This window comes from Aotus nancymaae, unplaced genomic scaffold (genome assembly GCF_030222135.1).
Source record: "Aotus nancymaae isolate 86718 unplaced genomic scaffold, 86718_ANA_hifiasm-v0.15.2.pri h1tg000065l, whole genome shotgun sequence".
NCBI classification, from domain to species: Eukaryota; Metazoa; Chordata; class Mammalia; order Primates; family Aotidae; genus Aotus; species Aotus nancymaae.
In genome coordinates this window covers 1,366,852-1,393,068 of record NW_026988480.1, presented here as the reverse complement: position 1 = coordinate 1,393,068, position 26,217 = coordinate 1,366,852, and the positions used below count along the sequence as shown (strand labels likewise).

General features: G+C 38.2%; 1 non-coding gene and 2 pseudogenes across 1 annotated transcript; all 3 read left to right on the top strand.

Annotated features, from left to right (window-relative positions):
• Positions 1–3,785: 3,785 nt before the first annotated feature.
• LOC105722046 (elongation factor 1-alpha, somatic form-like) lies at positions 3,786–5,254 on the top strand (annotated as a pseudogene).
• A 1,826-nt stretch (positions 5,255–7,080) lies between these two features.
• On the top strand, positions 7,081–15,335 carry LOC105722054 (ADP/ATP translocase 2-like; annotated as a pseudogene).
• A 2,292-nt stretch (positions 15,336–17,627) lies between these two features.
• LOC135270757 (U8 small nucleolar RNA) lies at positions 17,628–17,760 on the top strand. The gene has a single exon (XR_010338890.1). It is a non-coding gene; the product is annotated as a U8 small nucleolar RNA (small nucleolar RNA).
• Positions 17,761–26,217: the final 8,457 nt, after the last annotated feature.

Genomic DNA, 26,217 nt, shown 5'->3' with positions numbered 1-26,217 from the left:
GACTTTAGCATGTGAGATGGGTCTCTTGAAGACAGAATACCTATGGATTTTGGCTCTTTATTCAGCTTGCCATTCCATGGCTTTTAACTGGGGCATTTAGCTCACTTACATTTAAGGTTAGTATTTTTGTGTGTGAATTTGATCTTGTCATAATGATGCTAGTTGATTATTTTGCTGACTTGTTTATGTGGTTGTTTCATTTGCAAGGCAGTCCTGTTGGTAATGAATTCCCTAAGCATTTCTTTGTCTGAAGAAAATCTTATTTCTCCTTCACTAATGAAGCTTAATTTGGCCACATATGAAATTCTGGGTGGGAAATTCTTTTCTTTGAAAATGTTGAATATTGGCCCTCAATTTCTTCTGACCAGTAGGGTTTCCATTGAGAGGTCTGCTGTTAGTCTGTTGGGTTTCTCTTTGTATGTCACCAGGCCTTTTTTTTTGGCTTAATTTTTTTTTTTTCATTTTGACTTTGAAGAATTTGATAATTATATATCTTGGAGTTAATCTTCTTGTGGAGTATTTTATTGAGGTTCTCTGCTTTCTTGAATTTGAATGTTAGCTCATCTTGTTAAGTTGGGGAAGTTCTCCTGGATGATATCCTGAAGTATATTTTTCAACTTTGTTCTATTCTTTCAGTCTCTTTCAGGTACCCCAATCAGTCATAGGTTTGGTCTCTTTACATAATCTCATATTTCTCAGAGGTTTTGTTCAATCTTTTTCATTTTTTTTTTATTCTTGTCTGCTTGATTTATTTCAGAAAGATAGTCTTCACACTTGGAAATTTTTCCTCTTCTTGGTCTACTCTTCTATTGATACTTTTGATTGCATTGTGAGTTCCTCATATTGTGCTTTTCAGCTCCATCAGGTCAATTATGCTCCTCTCTATATTAGAAATTCTGGCTATCAGCTCCTGTATTGTTTTATCATGATTCTTTGATTCTTTTATTATTTGCATTGGGTTACAACATGCTCCTTTAGCTCAGCAAAGTTCATTACCCACCTTATGAAACTTGTGTCTGTCATTTCAGCCATCTCAGTCTCAGCCCAGTTCTGGGCTATTGCTGGAGAGGTGTTGAAACCATTTGAAGGAGAATAGGCACACTGGCTTTTTGAGTTTTCAGTGTTTTTGTGTCAATTCTTTCTCATTTTTGTGGGCTTCTCTATTACCATTTGTATTTTTTAATCTCATTATCATTAACTCCTATAACAGAATTTGTATAGATACGGAAGTAGGTGATGATTTAAAATATACTACTGAATTAGCTCAATGTATTCCCATCTGCTTGCAAAAATTAAGTGGGTAGTTACAATTATGGGGGGAGAAGATGATGTTTTGGTTAAACAGAGAAAAGAGAAAGTTATTCACATTAATACTCAGCCCTGATTCATGCTCTTGTCCTTGTGAACATCTTTGTTCTGTAAGGAAAAAGGACCCTCCTGTGGCCAAAAAGAAGAATATGACATCTTTTTACAACATCCTTGATAACTTTCAGTCTATTATTAAGGATTGATGTGTTTGAAGAGTTTCAGATTGGTAATGAGGAAATATGGATGACAGTGATTATGATAATCATCATAACAAAATTCCATAAAGTTGTCTATCTTGTAAAGTAGAGAATATTTAACAACACTAAGTACTAATGTATGATTGCAAGACTGGTATGTCTCCATTTAACCCATGAACCACAGATAGACTGAATAAGATTAAAAGCTTATCTAAAATTGCACTGTCAAGTGGTGTCAAGACCTGTAACATTCAATCATCATATGCTAATCTCAAGATAAATTTTATCATCTCATAGCTGACTTTAATACTAATTCTGCATCTATCATTAAGTAGTGTTCTGATCATCAGTTGGCTAGCAAGCCTGTGGAAGCCATGGGCATTGGGACATATAACACATATATTTAACTTGATAATAAATTACCAAACTATTTTCCATGGTGTGTGGACCATTTTGTTTTCCTACAATGACTGAACAAAAAATATTTTCAATTGCTCAACATGCTTACTAATGCTTGGCATTATCATTGCTTTTTAAAACTGTAACCCTTTTAGTGAGTTTATAGTGGTATCTCATTGAGGCTTAATTTACATTTCCCTGATGAATAATAATGTTGGAAATCTTTTAATATCCATATTTTCATTTGTGTATTTTTGGGGGAAGTGTTTGTTTAGATCTTCTGTCATTTTCAAAATTGGGTGGTTTACCTATTGTTTACCTATTGATCTATTGTTGAATGTTGGAAGTTCTTTATATATTCCAGACACAATAATATTGGGTCAGTAATTTGACTTGCAAACTTTTCTTTCAACCTGAGACTTTTCCTTTTATTTTCTTAACTGATTTTTCAGCACAGAACATTTTTAAAGTTTTGATAAAGGCCAATTTCACATTTTTTCTCCTTCATGGGTTGTTACTTCAGTACAGTATCTAAAAACTCCTGTAAAAATGATACAGAAACTTTGTAAAATGGGACTTTCCAGGGCTTGTTCTTCTATAGAAATGTCGATTTGAATAACTATCCATGCACAAAAATACCTTCATAAGAGCTAAGAAATCTAGGTAGGAAATTACAGCACCTAGGTATAGCACAGAAAAGACACATTGAAGAGAGCAGTGCAAATAGAGATATCATCCATGTGGTCAAAAGCTAGTAAAGTGAGAATCCAATTTCACTGCAGATGCAAGTCCCAGTAATATCTGACCCCAGACCAAAAACCAAGGCCCCAGGTTCCAGAATGGATCCCACAGCCTCAGGCTCCAGGCATGCCTGGGGCTCTAAACAGACCCCTGTGCTGGGCTAGTACTCCATAGATCTAGCCTCCAGGCTTGCCATAGCACCACGCTCATTGCGGCAGCCTGAGAGTCCGAGTCTGCTCCACCACACAGTCAGCCCCAGGAGCCCCAGTTTTCAGGACAGCATCCACAGACTCAGCCTCCAGGCCCACCCCAGTGCCAGGTCAGCACCCATACACCAGGCTAGCTTTTGTGGTTCCAGACACCAGGAAGGCATCTGCTGCTCCATCCTCCAGGAGAGCCAGGGTCCAGGCCCACTCCAGCAGACCCAGGATTCAATGTCAACTCAGTAGACCATGGTACTGGCCAGCCTCTAAGGATCCAGGCTTCATGATTACTCCTATGGATACAGGCTCTGGGCATGTTCCCATGACCTAAAGAACTAGGCCAGTCTCTACAAACCCAGCCTCCAGGTCAACCCCAGCATCAGGCTGACACACATGGCTCCAGATCTCAAACTATTCCTCAGGGGACTTAGCCTTAGGCCAACACCTACCGACCAAGCATTCAAGTCAATTCTGCAGACTCAAGCTTCAGGCCATCTTTGTGGCCCAAGATGCCAGCACCATGGACTCTAACTTCTGCCTGGCCCCTATGGAACCAAGAACTAGAAAAACCTCTGTGGAACCAGGCTGACCTGGGCACTAAACCAGCCTACCCAAAGTAGTTCAGAAACAAGACAGCTGACAAAATTCACCAGATTACCTGCCCATAATCTCTGGATAAACTAACTGGAAAAGGCTTTCACTATAGAAGATAGACTGCAAAAACTGAAATAGATGTATACTTCAAATGCATGGACACCAACACATATTGATAAGTTACACATATAGTCAGCAAACACGACACCACTAACAGGGAGCACCAGTAACAGACCGTTAGGAAATAGAAGTACCGCCTTTTTCTTTTTTTTTTTTTTTTTTTTTTTGCAATGGGTTTGCTGCCAGAACACAGGTGTCATGAAAACTACCCCTAAAAGCCAGAATGGGAAAGGAAAAGATTCATATCAACATTTTCATCATTGGACACGTAGATTCTGGCAAGTTCACCACTACTGGCCATCTAATCTACAAATGTGGTGGCATCAACAAAAGAACCATTGAAAAATTTGAGAAGGAGGCTGCTGAGATGGGAAAGGGCTCCTTCAAGCATGCCTGGGTCTTGGCTAAACTGAAAGCTGAGCATGAATGTGGTATTACCATTGGTAACTCCTTGTGGAAATTCTACACCAGCAAGTACTACGTGACTATCATTGATGCTCCAGGACACAGTGACATCATCAAAAACATGATTACAGGGACATCTCAGGCTGACTGTGCTGTCCTGATTGTTGCTGCTGGCATTGGTGATTTGAAGCTGGTATCTCCAAGAATGGGCAGACCTGAGACCATGCCCTTCTGGCCTACACACTGGGTGTGAAACAATCAATTGTTTGTGTTAACAAAATAGATTCCACTAAGCCACCTGACAGCTAAAAGAGATATGATGAAATCATTAAGGAAGTCAGCACTTACATTAAGAAAATTGGCTATAACCACAACACAGTAGCATTTGTGCCAATTTCTGGTTGGAATGGTGACAGCATGCTAGAGCCAAGTGCTAACATGTCTTGGTTCAAGGAATAAAAAGTCACCCATAAGGATGGCAATGACAGTGGAACCATGCTGCTTGAGGCTCTGGACTGCACACTACCACCAATTTATCCAATCGACAAGACCTTGCACCTGCCTCTCCAGGATGTCTATAAAATTGGTTGTATTGGTATAGTTCCTGTTGGCCAAGTGGAGACTGGTATTCTCAAACCTGGTATGGTGGTCACCTTTGCTCCAGTCAATGTCACAACTGAAGTAAAATCTGTTGAAATGCACCATGAAGCTTTGAGTGAAGCTCTTCCTGGGGACAATGTGGGCTTCAATGTCAAGAATGTGTCTGTCAAGGATGTTCATTGTGGCAACATCACTGGTGACAGCAAGAATGACCCACCAATGGAAGCAGCTGGCTTCACTGTTCAGGTGATTATTGAACCATCCAGGCCAAATCAGTACTGGCTATGCCCCTGTACTGGATTGCCACACAGCTCACATTGCATGCAAGTTTGCTGAGCTGAAGGAAAAGACTGATCACCATTCTGGTAAAAAGCTGGAAGACGGCCCTAAATTCTTAAAGTCTGGTGATGCTGCCATCATTGATATGGTTCCTGGCAAGCCCATATGTGTTGAGAATTTCTCAAAATATTCACCCCTTAGTTGCTTTGCTGTTTGTGATATGAGACAGACAGTTGTGGTGGGTGTCATCAAAGTAGTGGACGAGAAGGCTGCTGGAGCTGGGAAGGTCACCAAGCCCAGAAAGCTCAGAAGGCTAAATGTATATTACCCCTAATACCTGGCACCTCAGTCTTAATCAGCAGTGGAGGAAAACAGTCTCAGAACTGTTTGTTTCAATTGACCATTTAAGTTTAGTAGTAAAAGACTGGTTAATGATAACGATGCATCATAAAACCTTCAGAATGAAAGGAGAATGTTTTGTGGACCATTTTGGTTTTCTTTTTTGCATGTGGCAGTTTTAAGTTATTAGTTTTTAAAATCAGTACTTTTTAATGGAAACAACTTGACCAAAAATTTGTCACAGAATTTTGAGACCCATTAAAAAAGTTTAATGAGAAGAAAAAATAATAAAATAGAAAAAGAAATAGAAGCACAACTGACAGAACCTAAAGAAATGGAAGTCTATGAATTGCCTTAAAAGAATTTTAAAAGCTTATTTTAAAGAATCTCAGTGAGTTATAACAAAACATAGATAGACAAAGATATCATGAAAACAATCTTCAAACAAAATTAGAAGTTCAACAAAGAGATGTAAATCATAAAAAGAGTCAAACCAAAATTCTGGAGCTAAAAACCACAATGACTAATCTAAAAACTTCCATGGAGAACTTTGACAGCAGATTTAATCAAACAGAAGAAAAAATCAGTGGGCTCAAGTAAAGGTCATTTGAGATTACTCAGTCAGAGGAACATAAAGAAAAAATAATGAAAAAGAGTAAAGAAAGCCTACAAGACTTATGTATGAGACACTATCGAGGGGGCAAACATATGCATTACAAGAGCCCCAGTGGAACTAAAAAAGAGAAAAGGAAGAAAATTTATTTAAAGTAATAATGACAGAAAACTTATAAAATCTGAAGAGGGAAATGAACATCAAAATCCATAAAGTCCAAAGAATCTCAAACAAAGATAAAGAAAGCGGTGTCCAATCTTTTGGCTTCCCTGGGCCACATTGGAAGAAGAATAGTCTTGAGTCATACATAAAATACACTTACACTAACACTAACAATAGCTGATGAGTTAAAAAATATATAATAATGTTTTTTAAAAGCTTACAAATTTGTATTGGACCACATTCAAAGCCATCCTGGGCTATATGCCACCCATGGGCCATGGGTTAGACAACCTTGAGTAAAGAGATCTTGAGGGGCTCTGTTATAGAAGCTTCTCTTCCTGGGTCCACCAGGGGTATGGTTTGAAAGGCAGGAGTTTTCTGGTTCCAGGCCTCCATCCAGGAACCAGAGGGGTTTCAAATGTAAAGTTCTTTGTCTGGGTTTCCCCACACGAGCTAGGTAGACAAACCCAGGTGAGGTTCCTTCATCCCACAAAACCCACTGAAAGCTCTGGGAGGAGGGGACTCTGTAACTCAGAGTTGTGGCCCAAGCAGTCAATCCAGTATCAGAGTCAAAGATCAATCACTCCAGAGGAAGTTTGAAAGAACTCCTCTCATTGGACAAGAACATGAATGGGGAGGAAATAACTCAAGGGTTAAAACTCCAGCTATTCCTACCTATATGGATTCCTTCTCTGGGTCCCCTCCCATGACAGCATGGGAGCTGTCTTTCTTTCTCTCTCTGTCTAATAAAATGCTTTTCTGCAAAACTCTTTGGGTCCATGATATTTATTCGAATGGCAAACTCCCCATGCCTCTGGGGCCCCTTTCCACATTCTTTGGGGTTAGCAAGGCCAAGAACCTCCAATCTCTGGGAGTTTGATACGCTCCCCTGGTTACAATCTGAGACATTTTATAATCAAATTCTTAAGTCAAAGAGAAAATTTTGAAACTAATAAGAGAAAAGAAACCAATTAATTCAATAAAAATTCTATAAGGCTATCAACAGATTTCTCAGCAGAAATTTACAGGCCAGGGGAGAAGAGAAAGTGGAATGACATACTCAAAGTGCTAAAAGAACAAAAAGCAAACTTATCAAACAACAATACTACAGTCAGTAAAGATGTTCTTCACAAATGAAGGTGAAATAAAAACTTTTCCAGATAAACCTGTGGGAGTTCATCACCATGGAGCCTGCCTAATGAGAAATGGTAAAGAAAGTATAGGAATGTAAAAAGCTTATTGTAAAGGTAAGAATGTAGTCAAGTTTAGAATTTCCTAATTCTGTAACAGTGTTGCATAAATCATTTGTAACTCTAGAATAATAATTGAAAGGCAAAAGTATTAAAAATGAATATAGGCATAATAATTTGTTAGTGGATAGACAATATATAAAGACTGTAAATTGTGAAACTGATATAAAATATTGGGAAGAAAAGTTGATGTTTATAGTTTTCATTGTGATGAAGTTAAGTTGTTATCAGCTTCAGATAAACTCATAACGATAAAATGCTTTGTGTAAGCCTGATGATAATCACAAAAACATCTCAAAACCTATCGTAGATATAAAAAAATTACTAGCACTACAAAAAATCAAATCATAAAGGGAAACAGCAAAAGAGAAAGAAAGGAACAAAGGAAATATAAAATAGTTAGAAAACTATTAAAATGGCTGTAGTAAGTCCTTAAATAATAAAGTAATTATTTAAAATAACTATTTTAAACATAAATTAATTATTCAATTAAAATACACAGATAACTGAATGAATAAAAACACAAGATCCAACTATATGCTGCCTATGTAACAGTCACAGCTTTAAGGACACATATAGGCTGAAAGTGAAGTGATAAAAATAAATATGCAAATAAAAGAAAAATGAGGGCAGGTGTGGCTATACTTAAATATTTTCTATTGCTTTACTAGTCCATATTTTATTTATTTTGGCTCCAATCTTTATCAGTTCCTTCCTTTTTCTGACTTAGTTTGTTCTTCATTTTCTAGTTCCTTGAGTCTACAGTTAGATTGTTCATTCGAGGTCTTTTTCCCTTAATGTAGGTATTTATGGTTATAAGTTAAAACTGTAAAAAGAGACAAAGAAGATTATTATAAAATAATAAAGTGATTAATTCATCAAGAATATATAGTAGTTGTAAATACATATACACCCAACTTCAGAGTGCCTAAATATGTAAAGTGCATATTAACAGAACTGAAGGGAGAAATAGCAATGAAATAATGCTAGGGAAATACAACACCCTACTTTCAACAACAAATAAATTATTCAGATAGAAAGTCAATAAGGAAACTCTGAATTTGAACTACACTTTAGACCAAGTAAGTCTAATAGACACAGACAGGACATTCTATCCAAAAATGAAGAATACACATTATTTTCAAGTCATATTGAACATTCTTCAGGATAGAACATATACTACAAAGCAAATCTTAGAAATTTAAGAATGTTTAAATAATAACCAAGTATCTTTTCTGACCACAATAGTATTAAACTAGAAATTAATGAGAAGAGAAAAATTAGAAATGCACAAATGGAAATAAAACAACAGACACCTGAAAAAGAAATTACTGAAAGACAAAATCAAAAGGGAAGTCAATCAAAAATATCTTCATGCAAATGAATATGTAAATATACAATATACTAAAGATTATGGAATATAGCAAAGCAGTTCTAAAAGATAAATGTAAAACAATACATGCTTATATTAAGAATAAAAAAACTCAAAGAAACAACCAAACTTTATACTTCAAGAAAGTAGAAATGAAGAACAACCTAAGCCCAAAATCAGAAAAAGAAATAAAATAATAAAGATTAGAGCAGAAATAAAAAAAGAGGAACTAGTATAACAATAGAAAAGGCCAAATAAACTAAGAGGTGTTCTTTTGAAAAGATAAATAAAAGAGACAAATCTTTAGCTAGACTAACAACAACAAAAAAAAAAACAGAGAAGACCTAAATAAGTAAAATGAAGAGGAGACAATACAACTGATATTGCAGAAGTACAGAGCATCATAGGAAACTATTATGAACAATTATACACCAACATATTTGATAACCTAGAAGAAATGGATAAATTCACAGATACATATAACTCACAAAAACTAAATCATGAAGAAAAAGAGAATGTGAACAGATCAATAATGAATAGGGACATTGAATCAGTAATCAAAACCTCCTACCAAAGAAAAGCTCGGGACCTAATGGCCTACAGGTGAATTCCACCAAACCCTTAAAGAAGAATAAATGCCAATTCTTCTCAAACTTTTTCAAACTAATGAAGACAAAGTAATACTTCCACACTCATTTTACATGGCCATAATTACCCCAATATCAACTCAAATCCAGGCAAGGATACTACAAGAAAAGACAATTACAGGCCAATACCCAAGATAAAGATACATGCAAGAATCCTCAACAAAATACTAGCAAACTGAATTCAACAGTGCAGCAAAGGATCATACACCATGTTTCTATCTGAGATGCAAGAATGGTTCAACATACACAAATAAATAAATGTGGCACATCATATTAACAAAATAAAGGATAAGGATCATGTGACCATCTCAATAGCTTCAGAAGAGGCATCACAAAATTTAAGTATCTTCTATGGTCAAACTCACAACAAATTAAGTACAAGAAGTATTTACCTCATTACAACAGACACCATATTTGACAAATCCAGAACTAAGTGGTGGGAAGCTGAAAGATTTTTCTGTAAATTTGGAGCAAGACTGTGGGCATGGTGGCTCATGCCTGTAATCGCAGCACTTTGGGAGGCTGAAGCAGGTGGATCACAAGGTCATTAGATCAAGACCATCCTGGCTAACACTATGAAACTCTGTCTCTACTAAAAATACAAAAAAATAGCCAGCCATCGTGACATGTGCCTATAGTCCCAGCTACAAGGGGAGGCTGAGGCAGGAGAATCACTTGAACCCAGGAAGTGGAGGTTGCATTGAGCCAATATCATGCCACTGCACTCCAACCTGGTAACAGAGTGAGACCTCGTCTCAAAAAAAAAAAAAAATCTGGAGCAAGACAAGGATGCTCACTCTTACCACTTCTATTCAATACAGCACTAGAAATCCTAGCAAGAGCATTTAGGCAAGAAAAAGAAATAAAAGGCATGCAAAATAGAGAGGAAGTGAATGAACTGTTTTTGTTTGCAAATGACATAATTATATAGATATAGAGAACATTAGAATCCCACTAAAAACTATTAGAAATCAACTATTTCAGTGAAGGTGCAAGGTACAAAATGTACATCTAAAAACCAGTGGCATTTCTATATACTAACAGAAAAAACTGTGAGATAAAAAGCAACAAATCAATCACATTTGTAATAGCATCAAAAAGAATAAAATATTTAGGAATAAATTTAACTAGGGAGGTGAAAAGTCTGTACACTAAAAACTATACAATGTTGATGAAAGAAATCGAAGAAGACACAAGTAGAAAGATATTCTGTGCTCATTAATTGGAAGAATTAATATTGAAATGTTCATATTACCCAAGGCAATCCACAGACTCAATAGAATTCCTTTAAAATTTCCAATATTTTTCACTGACATAGAAAAAAATCCTAAAATTTATATAGAAGCATACAAGGCCCTGAATAGAAAAAGTAATCTTGAACAAAAAGAACAAAGCTGGAGGCATTTCTCTACCTGATTTCAAGATGTACTACAAAGCTATAGTAATGAAAATAGCATGGTACTTGTATAAAAACAGTCATATAGATCACTGGAACAGAATAGGGAGACAAGAAATAAATCCACACATTTATAGTCAATTGATTTGCAGCAAAGACACGAAGAACACACAATGGGTAAAGGACAGCCTTTTCAATAAGTTGTGCAGGAAAACTAGTCACACACAGAATAATGAAATTAGACCTTGCCTCACACTATGTACATAAATACACTCAAAATGGATTAAAGACATCAGTAAGACCTGAAATTGTAAAACTGCTAGAAGAAAACAGAGAGAAAGCTCTATGACTTTGGTCTGGGCAATTTTTTGGATATGACCCCCAAAACACAGGAAACAAAAGCAAAAATAGAGAAGTGACATTACATCAAACTAACAAGCTTCTGCTGCACAGCAAAGGAAACGATCAACAGAGTGAAGAGACAACCTAAATAATGAGACAGAATATTTGCAAATCATATGATTGCTAAGGAGTTTATATTCAAAATACATAAGAAACTCAAACAACTTTATAGCAAGCAAACAACTCAATTAAAAATGTGCAAAGAACCTGAATAGACATTTCTACAAAGAAGGCATACTAATGGCCACCAGATATATACAAAAATGTTCAACATGACTAATTATCAGGAAAATGGAAATCAGAGCCACAATGAGGTATCACCTCCCACCTGCTGGAATGGCTGTTATCAAACATTTAAAAAAACATTTTTTTAAAAAAGTATTTTTTAGGATTTGGAAAAACAAATCCTTGTACATGGCTGGTGTGAAAGTAAGCTAGTTTAGTCATTATGGAAATAGCATGGAGAGTCCATAAAAAATTAAAAATAGAGCTACTCTAAGATGCAGCAATTCTATTTCTGGGTATATATTCAAAGGAAATAAAATCCATGTGTCATTAATATATCATATTTCCATGTCTACTGCAGCATTCTTTACAGTAGCCTAGAGATGGAATCAATGTAATGTCCAAGGACAGATAATGTTATATACTTAGACTATTATATATGTAGAATACTATCTATATTATTATATATAGACTATTAGACTATCAGATATACATATAGTTTAGTCTATATAATATACATTTTATATATACAGGAATAGTACTTAGTCTTTAAAAAGCAGGATATCCTATTATTTGGGCAACAGAGATAAACCTGGAGTACTTTGTTAAGTGAAATAAGCCAGGCACAGAAGGACAAATACTCAAATGTGGAATATAAAAAAGCAGAACTCATAGGAGCAGAGAGTAGAATGGTGGTTGCCAGAGACTGGGAATGGTGAGAAAAATAGGATATTAGTCAAAGGGCACAAAATTTTAGTTATGCAGCATGAATATGCTCTAGAGAGCTACTGCATAACATAGTGACTATAGTTAATAATACTGTATTTTATACTCAAAATTTGCTGAGAGTAAATTTTTAAATGTTCTCACTACACAAAAAAGGGTAACTATGTGAGATAGCGAATATGTTAATTAATTGTGGTACTCATTTCACAATGTATATGCGTGTTAAACATATTATATACCTTCAATATGCACAGCTTTTATTTGTAAAACCTCAATAAAGCCGAGAAAAAAAGAAACACTTCTTTCTGTAAAAGGTACAGATAAAATATGAGCACGTTTTATCCACTAAATAGGCTAAAACAATATGATTAGTCTTAATACATTTTTCCTATATTAAGATTTTCTTTGTGAATTATTCTATCATTTTATAAATACTTACCTTATTTTTTTTCTTTACTATTCCTAATTTGCTTAGATTTTATTTTTACTTGGCTTTTGAATTTGCTGGAAGCTTCAATGATCCATGTATTTTTATGTAGTCAATCGATTACATATTGGACATGAAATCAATATTTTTAAACCCTTAATAACGGCTTAAAAGGAATCTCAAGAAGACCCTGCAAGCCTCAAACCTCAACTCTATTAGATGGTGAGGATCAACAATGAACCTCATGGTTCACTTGCTTTTGCTTCCTTCATTCATATAAGTAAATATATCTGAAATAGGGATTTTTTGTTACCTAATTAGATCAGCTAATGATTTTAATTGATTTCCGTTTTCATATAATGAAAAATAACTGCAAACAGACTATTTTTTATAGTCTGCCTGATCATTTTGGCCTTTGTTGTTGTTTTTAGCATTAGGTGTAATGTTATACATGCTGTCACCCAATTCATACAGCCCACTGATTTCCACACTCATTGACATTAACAGGGGCATGGTGGGTTCTCTATGTGAAGCACAGAATAAATTCTAGAAAACTAAATAGAAGAGCCATTCCCTCACATGCGAATGGCGTAATGAACTATGCTAATACTGTTCAGCAGCACAGAGGACCCACTGGATCTACACTAAGGTTAAAAAAAAAAAAAAGAGGTTTCAGAATTAACTCAGCAAATTGATGTTAATGTAACTGAAAATTTCTTCTCTTAGAATGGAAAATACTCCTTATAAAATCTTATTTATACTTAACTCACTTGCCAACATGGTTTATCTCTAAATTGCATAAATAGCATTCTTGCTTTTCAAATTATCTCAAATGCTTTACTAATAGACTCTAAATTAATAAGGATGTGCTGTATTTCAGCTATTCCATAATTAAACAGGCAACACTTTGTCAGCTTAGAATTAAAGACTTTTAGTTGTTTAAAAACACTAAAAATAACAAAAATTAATAAAATGTAAACTATATTAGGGCATCACTTTCCTGAATTTTTATGTACTATGATAGAAATATAAAATATAAAAACAGAAGACCTTCTTTGTTACATGTAGAAATTTTTCTATTTTATGTTGCCTCTCAGCAAGAAAACATTTTCAAATGAATGTGCAAAATAATGAAATAAAGGAATGCTTAAAATCATTAACTTGAACTTAGCCTTTCCTGTGTTCTCCATGTAAGTATTAATCATATAAAGTGGTAAGAAGGAATGGTGATGTAAGAGCATAAAAAACAACAACAAAAAAAAGTCTTTGGAGTGAACTTTCAAGAATGTTTTTAATAAATTATATTATTTCAGTTTTAAATATGTGTGTATGTAATTTTTAAAATAGTTGTTACTAAGCATCATCTTACGTGAAAATAGCTACTCTCAGGCATGTGTTTTGCCTCTCCATGTGCTTCTTCTCTGATTATGAAAGCGAGTTTCTGATGAGCTGGTTTCAGGGGATTTGTCTGAGTTTACAGCAGCAAGTGGAAAGAATTTCAAGCGTTGCCTTCTAGCATGTAAATACATAGGGCATGTGGGTGTCGCATTCACAACCCGTTCTGGACTGAACAGTCTCCAGACTATTCCAACCAGATCAGAACTTGTAAGCTGGAGTCCATGAATAGACTTTGTCTTCGGAATCCCTGAAACTGTATTCATCTTTTACTTCTCTCTCTCTCACTCTTTACTTTTTATTTTTAAGGAAGACAACTCAGATGTTTTTATCAGCGTCTCAGGGGCGTCTATGACCTGAGGAAGTGAAAGCGCTCCTTAGCTAGAGGAAGACAAAATCACACCTCTGAGTAACTCCCTCTGTTGTGTTGGACACGGTCCGCTTTTCTTAGGACCTGTGACAAGGTACAGACGTTTATTCAAACAGAAAAGGAAAGCATCTCTGCACATTCCCGCAAACCCTACGCCATCTTTAAACATGTTAAAATTCCAGAGTTTGGAGTGTTTTTTTAACAGCAGGAGGGGAATCCTAGGAATTGCTTCATAAAAAAACCTAGGCCGCTCCGGAGTCAAAGCCAGTCCCCGGCCCAGTCCCAGCCCGCAGCAGCCTGCCTCCTCTTTCCTTTCAACATGACATTGGACTTGGGGCAGGTGGGGTGGCCGCAGCCGTCTCCAGGACGACGGTAGCGCCCATCAAGCAGGTCCAGCTGCCGCTACAGATGCAGCATGGAGCAAGCAGACCAGCGCAGAGAAGCAGCACAGGGCGCTACAGACGGCGTGGTCCCTGTTCCCCAGGAGCAGGCAGTCCGGTCCTTCCGGCACAGGAAACGGCCCATGTCATGAGATACTTCCCCACCCAAGCTCTCAACTCCGCCTTCGGAGATAAATACAAGCAGATCCTCCTGGGTGGTGTGGACAAGAGGACGCAGTTTGGGCGCTGCTCTGCAGGGAATCTGGCATCAGGCGGTGGCGCTGGGCCACATCCTTGTGTTTTGTGTACCCGCTTGATTTTCCCCATACCCTCTTACGTGGGTAAAGCTGGAGCCGAAAGGGAATTCCCAGGCATCGGTGACTGCCTGGTTAGGATCTACAGATCTGACGCGATGAAGGGCCTGCACCCAGGCTTTAACGTTTCTGTGCAGGGTATTGCCATCTGCCGTATCTATGACACTGCAAAGGGAATGTTTCCGGATCCCAAGAACACTCACATCGCCATCAGCCGGATGATCGCACAGATTCACTGCCGATGCTGGGTTGACTTCCTATCCATTTGACACCTTTTGCCGCGGCACTATGATGCAGTGAGGGTGCAGAGGAATTGACATCATGTACACAGGCATGCTTGACTGCTGGAAGAAGATGGCTCCTGATGAAGGAGGCAAAGCTTTTTTCAAGGGTGCATGGTCCAGTGTTCTCAGAGGCCTGGGTGGTGCTTTTGTGCTTGTCTTGTATGATGAAATCAAGAAGTACACATAAGTTATTTCCTAGGATTTTTCCCTCTGTGAACAGGCATGTTGCATTGTATAACATATCTTGAGCGTTCTTGACAGATTTCTGGCTGTCAATTTATCAGTGGCAACTATTTCCTGGTTGAAAATGGGAAGCAATAATATTCATCTGACCAGTTTTCATTTAAAGCCATTTCCATGATGATAATGACGAGACTTAATTATATTTTTTATTTCAGTTGCTCCTAATAAATAACAAATTTGGAGAAATAAAAATATCTAAAATAAATAAATACCTATGGCCTCTTATTTACTAACAAATTTTTTTTTTTTCTTTTTTTGAGACGGAGTTTCGCTCTTGTTACCCAGGCTGGAGTGCAATGGCGCGATCTCGGCTCACCACAACCTCCGCCTCCTGGGTTCAGGCAATTCTCCTGCCTCAGCCTCCTGAGTAGCTGGGATAACAGGCACGCGCCACCATGCCCAGCTAATTTTTTGTATTAGTAGAGACGGGGTTTCACCATGTTGACCAGGATGGTCTCGATCTCTTGACCTCGTGATCCACCCGCCTCGGCCTCCCAAAGTGCTGGCATTACAGGCTTGAGCCACCGCTCCCAGCCTACTTAAAATTTAACCATGGTTATGACGTGCACACTGCATTACACAAATGTCAAGAATGAAAATTCCTTATCTATTTAAAGTTGTGTATATTTAAAAGACTAAACAATATTTAAAAATAATCACATTTTAACTTTCTGATGATTTTTGCATTGAAGATAACAGCTAAAACTTTGTCCAGTGTGAAATGGAGAGAGATCTATTGCCAGTTATAAGTGTCACAAGGATTTGAACAACCTTTTTCAAAAGAACTGGAAAAGCTGAAGGAAATATTTTAAGTATGTATATTAAGGCAATGTAAGGTCAAAGAGATAGTGAAGAATTACATATTTGAGACTCCCGGGAAAAAGAAAATTCAGAGATCTGAACCCTGTTTTTTAGGTATTTCCTGGCTGAATCTGCTCATTTAGGGGAGATTCAGAGAGACTGAAAAAGTGAATAATGTGTTCTAACGACTCAGGTGGATAAGAAGAAAAGCAACCCAGACTTAGAGTCCATTAAGACGGGAGAACGTGTTGAAATTTTGAAGAGTGCCATCAGAGAGAAGCAGTTTTCAAAGTGTGGTCTAGGCAGCCTACATCATTTTTCCTCACCTAAGTTCTAGAACAAAGCACAGAGGAACAAAATGATGAAAAACAAAAGATCTAACATACATAAATTGGAGTCTTGAAGGTTGTAGAGGAAAAACAACCTGTTTACTATACTCAGCACTTCACTCCAATGTCAAACGTGTGTGTATGTGTAATGTGTGTGTCTGTGTGTGTGGATGTGGGTGTGTTTCCCACACCAACTAATTCTCCAATTCTCCAAACACCAACTGGGTATCTTAAATTCAGTCATAACACCAACCACCTGAAGTTAATGCAGACTCCACAGGTAAAGAGCTAAGTCCCACAAGACTGCCCCTCACTTCAGACACTAAACACAAGTAATGGATCCTTATGTTACCCAGATTTCTGTTCAACTTCACTATAAGTCAGGGGTTCCCATGAACCCCTCCTTAAGTTCAATTATTTTGCTAGAATGGCTCACAAAGCAATGAGTTCACAGGAACAGAGATCTCCCTTCTCCTAGCATAAGGGTCTGTCCTCTGACTTATCTTGTATGGGAGATCAGAAGAGGCTTGCAGAGAGGGGTGGTGGTTTGATTTACCTGGGGATCTTCTGGGTGTCTAGGACAACAGCCTGGGCCAAGCGGGGGGCTACCATTATTCATCAGCCATCCTGTTCCTCCCGCAGAGGAGCTAAGTAAACCTATCACTCAAGATTCTTTTTCCACCGCAAATCCAATGCTGGTTCGTTTCCCAAGGACTCCTGAGTTCTACAAATCCCATTAAAACACTGCGGCTTTACTGGTCTGTGGCTATAGGAACTACCCACTCACCTAAGGGCTATTTATCGAGTACCGCAAATTACTGATTTCAGCACTGGGGAGCAAAAAGACAAAAATCCCTGTCCTGTGGCACTTACATTCTAATGGGCAAGACAGAGAAACAACAATATGCATAAAATTAATTCATTCATGTAATGCTATAAAAAGATTAGAGATGCGGGGAAACTTTAGAGGGATTATTTGAACCCGTGGGAGGAACAGTGGAAATGTAAATCATTTAAATGGAGTTACTAGGACAGAACGTGTCCAGAAGATGGTTAGAACCATTTGACTTTCCAAAGCCCTTAAAGTCAAAAGTACCCTGCCTGGATCATCAGGTGGGATAATCCTCACCTGTTCCTCCTTTGGAGGACAGATAAAACGTGATGATTGGAGATGCATGAAACGTGATTAACGTCTCTGCGTAATCAGGACTTGCAACACCCTGATTGCTCCTATCTGATTTCTCCTGATGATCATTTTCCCCCCATTAAATAAAAATATAAAAAAACTTTTAAAAAAAGTACCCTACCTGACTTTCAGAGATTCTGGAAGGATGACAAGGGGCAAGGCATTTCCAACTCCTCTGACAACTTGAAATCCCAAATTTGTTTAAGCTCTTGTCTCAGTTTGTTTTGTGTGGACATTAGTGCCAGGTAAATAAAACATCTTCATGGTTTCTGTTCTTAGGGTGTCCTTTGAGACAACCTAAAGTGAAATCAATTCCCTAGAAATATTGTTTTCAAGTCAAACTAACCAGCCCCTTTATTTCCTATCTTTTGACAACTTTTAGTTGCCATTCGTAAGAGGTTTGTGCAAACTGCAATTTCATCCAGCACATAATACTAGAAGCACATGAGTATACCATGGACTGAGAAGGCTTCACAAAATAAAGTCTCTGGATATGGAAATAAATTTTGGTGACTGGAAAATCACTTATCAGAAAATCTAATGCACATTTTCCTCCATCAGCTAAATTGTTCCAGAACTTTACAAAAAACAAAATGGTATCAGCTTTTAAAAAGCATCTCTAATACATTCCTTTATTGCAGACAGCTTTCTGAATCACATTAAAACCACAAGATTGCAGTTGCCACAAGTTGCATTTTATCAGCACAAATGAGGGTGTTATTTTTTTCTTTTGCCATACAAATTAGAGCGATTATTTAAATTCAAGCTGTGATAGTTCTGGGGAGAATGATTGCACATATATTACTCAAAAAAAGAAGGAAAAAAAGAAAAAAGAAAAGCTCACAGTAGGAATCTGCACTGCAGTGTTTAGCTTTGTTTGTGTTTGTTTTTTTAAACCCAGCCACTTAGCAGTAATTTATTGGCCTATTACATCCACACTTTGCTGAATTCAGAAAGTCTATACTTGTCATGTTTACAACTAAACATACTCATAATCCTTTCTCTGTACCGAAACTTTAACAAAGCCAGAAACCAAAGTAAACATCAATTAAAAGATGCTGATCGTAAATTTAGAGAACATTAAATAAAATATTCTTAAAAACCCTCTTTTCTAAAGTTTCATAGTGTCCAATATACATGTGATAGATCCTTCAGTTAGTACTAATGCGTATTACATAGCTTCTTGCTCTGTGCTAAGGACTATTCAAAAGAAATGGACACAGAACTACCTGTAAAATTGCCTTTCCTCACCAAACTCCCTCCAGTGGTTTTCAATACAAAATTAGATTGATGAGAAGTTCAGGAAGACTTGTAGCCGACACTGAAATATCTGAGTGTAGGATAGAATTTATAGAATGAAATTCCTCCTCACGTTTTTATGTACAAATGAATCTTTTTATAAACCTCAAAAACAAGACACAATTTTGCCCAAAATGTTGAAATCTATTTTCTTCTTCATATTAATTAAATAAAAAATTGAATTAAATTAGAAATAAAAATTATACCCATTAAAAGGCCATTTATTCTTTTTCTTCTGATCCTGTTACAAAATTGAGGCACTAGCAGATGGAGGAATTTGTGAAAAGCCAGGGAAGTTAGGCTGGTTCAGTGACAAAGGGCAGCCCCAAGGGTCGGAAGTCAGCTCTTCTCCTGCCGATGTTAAGAGTGGAGAGCATAACATTGGTGCAATGGCAGTGAATGCAGGCAGCACTAGAAAGTAATCCTTGATTCTTTACAAAACAGCTTTTGGGGGGCACTGCTAAAGATTCACTTAAGAAGTAGACTCCCATGTCTAGGGAAGAAAAAAAGATAAATATGATTGCTAGTAAAATTAATAGAATTTGTATATAAATGTCATTTAGAAATCACTGACTTACGTAGTCTATCTATTTCTTCCTTGATATGTGTGGTTGATACTAGTTGGAACCAATTGCTTATATTAGGTTTGTGCAAAAAGCATGATTACTTTTGCACCAATCTAATAAGTTAGTGGTTAGAGAATCAATATTACTGGTGACCAGCAGTGATTAGAAAGAGAATATACTACAATCAACATATCTTAAAATAACTTCTCTTGGAATTAATGAAAATTTTATGAATGAATTGCCTAGTGTGGTTCTGTTAAAGTCCAGAATCATTTTTCTAGGGGCTTGTGGTTTTCACTTACAGTTTTTAAAACCACACTGCATCCCAGCAATACTTGATCATGCTGCCATGCGAAATAATTCCTTAAACCTGCTAGAAATATAAATCAAGTTTTGGCATTAAAACAGTCCCAAATATATGAGATACTCTCATATTTGAGAAGAATTTGGGAGGAATAAAGGCTAGATATTTTACTTCTCCCTCTTCCATTTCAGTTTGCTAACTTTGGGTATATTCAGGCATTTTCAGAAAAAATAGATTGAATCTTAAGAACAAAGCACTGTTAGTGATATTTTCAAAGAGAAAAAAGATACATCAAAACTATTAAACATATACATTATTGAGATCCTTTATATGATAAACTAAACTTAGCTATCTTTAAAAATATAATGTATTTGGATTCAGACCTTTCTATTTATGTATCAAAACATGTCTCAACTCATTGGAAAAGTAGCAAACATATATATTATGCCACCTAATGCATACCTACTTGAAGGTGCCCTTCAATCAGATGCCATAAATTACCTCTGGAGGATGAAGGAAATTGCAATATGAATATACATAAATCATTAAAAGCACAATCTGTCTTTTCAAGCTATGTATGAAACAGAATGAGATAAACTATAGGGCTATATTTCAATATTGAAAGGAAACCCAGAATAATTTTTGCTGGTTGGAGAACAGCGACGTGCTATTATGATAAAAATTTACCCCAAACTGTCATTAATGTCTAATATAGAGAAAATATAGCAATTATTATTATATTAAATAAGAGAAATAAAAATGGCTGAGTGTGTGGTAGAAAAAGGGTGGATCAAATAAAAGGCAGCATATATTAATTATAAGACAAATTAAGCAATGAAACAGTCGGCAAGGAAAATTTATTTTCATCACTATCGAAGTTGGCTTCAGATCTAGTAAGAAATTCTTTTTTCCTTTTTTCTTTTTTTTTTTTTTTCCGAGACGGAGTTTTGCTCTTGTTACCCAGGCTGGAGTGCAATGGCGCGATCTCGGCTCACCGCAACCTCCGCCTCCTGGGTTCAGGCAATTCTCCTGCCTCAGCCTCCCGAGTAGCTGGGACTACAGGCACGCGCCACCATGCCCAGCTAATTTTTGTATTTTTAGTAGAGATGGGGTTTCACCATGTTGACCAGGATGGTCTCGATCTCTTGACCTCGTGATCCATCCGCCTCGGCCTCCCAAAGTGCTGGGATTATAGGCGTGAGCCACCATGCCAGGCCAAGAAATTCTTTTAGAAAGCTTTTATAAAGGACATTGTTTACAAATTTGCCAAGTTCATGTAAGAGATAACCTTTGAGAATTCCTTATAGTACAACAAAAGATATCATAATCTAGTTAAATATGACTTGATATTAAAATTAACTCATCTCAAGGTTTTTTCAACTTTTTTTTCAATGTTTAACATAGTTATAGAAAGCAAGAGTTCAATGAGGAAAAATGGACCCTTTGAAGTAATACTTTTGGCATAGGGAAAACAAGGTACACATGTAAGGTTTTGTAACATGAAGCAGAAAAGTCTAAAACCTAGAGCCAATTATAGAATGACACAATTGCCTACACAAGGGGAAATGATAGATGTGTTCACTGCAATCCATTACTGAAATAAAGGATTTCTCATATGTAGAATATATGCATGTATATACATGTACATATGTGGAGAATAATGTATTTATTAATTATGTAAATATAGAGAAGAAAATACTCCTGGAGAAAAAAAATGACTTAAAAGTATTTTAAATCTCTACAAGCTGGGTCATTCCCTGTGAATCTTTCAAAGACATTTTTGCCTCTATTTCAATTTTCTTCTGTCATTTCAATTTATAATTATAAAAAGAGAACATTGCTTAGTGGTTGGGATAATGGGACATCATGATGAAATTATTAACAGAGGAATCTGAGACCTTGAGATGAAAAGAAATGTAAAGAACCATCTTTTAGTAATAAATGTCATAACTTAGATTGTGCTCACAGCAACTTTAAGTTTCGGTGACAGGGGACACACAAAAAAAGAACATATCATCTGCATTTTTTGTAATGCTTCCAGATGCCAGGTCCTCTGCTAATTGCTGCAAATAAAAGGCAAGGACAGACACTGTGCCTGTTATTAACAAATGGAGGAGGCAAGCAGGGTAACCAAATTATTGGTAAATAACAACTGGCATCAGTACCTCAGAGGAAAGATATGGAGAGCAGAGAACGTGACAGAGGGCCTAATGCCCTCTGAATAATAATGGAATGGAAAGCTTTCCTCAGGAGGCTGAAGGAGTAAACCAAAAGGAGGAATGATGTGGAAGATATTCGAGGCAGAGGAAACTGCATGAGCAAAGCCCTCGTTTGGAGAACGACCTTAAAATATTGAAGGAAAAGAAAGAGTCCATGTGGTTGGGGCACAAAAGTCACAGAGAAAGTGGAGCCAGATGAGTTTGCAGAGCTAAGCAGGACTTCGATCTTGTGAGCTGTTAAGGCTCATCGCATTAAAAGTAATGGCAAAAACCACAATTAGGTTTGCACCAAACTAATAAGAGAAATCCAGGCTCAATTTAATTACAAGTTGAAATTCAATGGTGTTTTAATCTGAGAGATGAAATATGGTAATAGGAATATTTACCTATATTTCTGATATTCAAACTAATTGTATGATAGGCATATGGATCCTGGACCGTGTTCACTGGAATCGAGGCCCAGGTTAGTGAAGAGGAATATGGAAAACATGACCTATTAATTCCTAGGGATAAGGGTTTGCAAAGAATAGACTGGATTGGAAGAACATCGATCAAGGAGAAAGTATGGACTGAACCGTGCATGGCTCTCAGCCTGGTAGGAAACCAGGGCACAAATTGAGGTGGGTGGAGGGCACTGGGGTATAGGAGGGCAAAACACTGCTACACACACTTAGATATTTTCCTTTCCTTCCTGAAAGAATCAACTGATCGTGTGTTTGACTGCATTTGGTTCCTACTGCTGCCGTGACAAATTGCTTCACGCTTAGTGGCTTAACACAACAAAAATTTGTCTTACAGTTCTTGAAGGTAAGAAGTCTGAAATAGTCCCACTGGGTAAAATCAAGGGAGACATTTCCTCCAGAAGCTTCAGGAGAAAATAGTTATATTTGCCTTTTTCAGTTTCCAGGGCTGCCCACATTCCTTGTCTCTTGTCCCTGTTCTGTCATCACTTTAACCTCTGCGTCCATTGTCACATCTCCTTCTGTGCGTCCGCTGTCATGTCTCCTTCTGTGCGTCCGCTGTCACGTCTCCTTCTGTGCGTCCGCTGTCACGTCTCCTTCTGTGCGCCCGCTGTCACGTCTCCTTCTGTGCGTCCGCTGTCACGTCTCCTTCTGTGCGTCCGCTGTCACGTCTCCTTCTGTGCGCCCGCTGTCACGTCTCCTTCTGTGCGTCCACTGTCACGTCTCCTTCTGTGCGTCCGCTGTCACGTCTCCTTCTGTGCGTCCGCTGTCACGTCTCCTTCTGTGCGTCCGCTGTCACGTCTCCTTCTGTGCGCCCGCTGTCACGTCTCCTTCTGTGCGTCCGCTGTCACGTCTCCTTCTGTGCGCCCGTCACGTCTCCTTCTGTGCGCCCGCTGTCACGTCTCCTTCTGTGCGTCCGCTGTCACGTCTCCTTCTGTGCGCCCGCTGTCACGTCTCCTTCTGTGCGTCCGCTGTCACGTCTCCTTCTGTGCGCCCGCTGTCACGTCTCCTTCTGTGCGCCCGTCACGTCTCCTTCTGTGCGCCCGCTGTCACGTCTCCTTCTGTGCGCCCGCTGTCACGTCTCCTTCTGTGCGCCCGCTGTCACGTCTCCTTCTGTGCGTCCGCTGTCACGTCTCCTTCTGTGCGCCCGCTGTCACGTCTCCTTCTGTGCGCCCGCTGTCACGTCTCCTTCTGTGCGCCCGCTGTCACGTCTCCTTCTGTGCGCCCGCTGTCACGTCTCCTTCTGTGCGCCCGCTGTCACGTCTCCTTCTGTGCGCCCGCTGTCACGTCTCCTTCTGTGCGCCCGCTGTCACGTCTCCTTCTGTGCATCCGCTGTCACATCTCCTTCTCCTGTGCGTCCACTGTCACATCTCCTTCTCCTTCTGTGTGTCCATTGTCACATCTCCTTCTGTGCGTCCACTGTCACATATCCTTCTCCTTCTGTGCGTCCACTGTCATGTCTCCTTCCGTGCGTCCACTGTCACGTCTCCTTCTGTGCATCCACTGTCATGTCTCCTTCTGTGCGTCCACTGTCACATCTCCTGTGCATCCACTGTCACATCTCCTTCTCCTTCTGTGTGTCCGCTGTCACGTCTCCTTCTGTGCGTCTGCTGTCACGTCTCCTTCTGTGCGTCCACTGTCACGTCTCCTTCTGTGCGTCCATTGTCACATCTCCTTCTGTGCCTCCTGGCTCCCTCTTTTACTTACAAAACCTCTGTGAGGACACTGGGCCCAGGATAATTATCTCATTTCAGGATCCTTAAACACATCTACAAAATCGTCTTTGTCATGTAACATAGTCATAAGTTCTGGGGACTGGTGAGTGGACATCTCTGGGGGACCATTACTCTGCCTGCCACAATGACACAGCTAAATTTCTGGGAAAAATGGAAAAAATTGTTCTAATTATCCAAACCTCCATTCTCAGAAAATAGTTGACATGAAAAGTACCTTCAGCAATAGTAGAAATTGGGAATATATATATATATATTTTATTCTGTATATATATATATTTTATTATATATATATATATATATATATATAGAGAGAGAGAGAGAGAGAGAGAGAGAGAGAGAGAATAAAAAGGAAGAGATTGAAGAAGAACACAAAGGCCGAACTTAGATTTTATCTTGTAGACAATGTGCAGATATCTTCCAAGGGCTCAGTAGAAGAGATCTAGGCAGGATACCCTCAATAGAGTCTGAATGAGAGGGCAGAGTTGGCAAGAAAGGGTTGCACCTTGGGAAAGAAAGGTGCTTGTCCACTTGAAATCCCACTCACTGCTGGTTGTCAGTGGGTAGCCAGGTGTGCTAGGCTGCATAAGGGACAGTCACACCAAACTGAATATCTTTCTCTAATTTTCAATCAACCCACTGGATGGAAATATTTTTCTGCCATTCATTTATTCATGGATCTACTCATCCAACAAATATTTCATGAGTACTTCCACACTTATTACAGGTTCCCTGGATACAGCAGTGAATAAAACAAGGTTTCTCCTCTCGTAAAACTTATGTTCTCGGTGGGAGAGAAAGACATTAGAAAATGAATAATTTGTAAGATGGTATTAGGTAGCACTAGGCTCTAAAAGGGAAAGTAATGCTGAATAAGGTAGTAGGAGGGAGAAAAGAAAAGAAATGAGACATTTGAGCAGGGCCATGTGAGCAGAAACCTAAAAGAGAGAAAGGGAGTTACCTAAATGGATTTTGCACGAGGAGAGGAAAACAAGAATCAAAAGCTTCTCCTTGGCACTCTTGGTGGACACTGAGGAACCAGTGTATCTGGGGATGAGAATAAGGGGACAGTCGGAAGATAATGAGGTTAGGAAGGTGTCCTAGGGTGTGATCATGCAGGTCAAGCTTCTGGATTTTATTGTTAGGCTATTGGAACAGGGGAATGAGGAGATCTAATTTGCATCCTAAAAGGTAAGCAGCAGTTTACCAGCTTCCAGGGAGGCAGGAGAGCAAGAGAAAATAATAAAGCTAGTACTTCATTGTTACAGGGAGTAAGTAGGCCAGCTTTAATTAGAATTCCACTTGAAGACTGTAGTATTGAAGAGGAAAGAAAAAAAAGTTGTATTTGTCTATTTGTGCTGTCATGACCAAATGCAACATATTGGAAATTTGTAAACAATAATTTATTTGTCATGATTCTAAAGGCTGGGAAGCCCAGGATCAAGGCACTGACCAGATTAGTGTCTGATGAAGGCAGCTCTCTGCTTCCAAGATGATGCCTTGTAACTACATCTTCCAGAGTAACTCTGTCCATGATTTGGAAACCTCTGTCATCAATATTCAGCTTCACTGAACAGGCTGAAAGGCATGAGTGACCACACAAGCAGACAGTTGGCCTCTCCCTGGCAATGGTTCACTGTGGGGCACAGAATCTCTTCCCTGAGAAAAAGAATGAAGCCAAAATGGAAGCATTGGAAGCCAGACCAGGAAAGAAGGCTAGGTAAAGAAAGCTACTCCACAGCTAGATAACCACAGGAAACAGTGAAAAAATGGCCAGGGCCAAGAATCCATTACTGGAGGAGGTATTGATCTACAAGCTCCCTCAACTCTTTAGGGCACTTGAATTAAAAGAAAAAACAATCCTGGTAATAGAAACTTGCCCTAATCAACAATCATCCTGAAAACAAATGGAAAAAGGACTCTGGCAG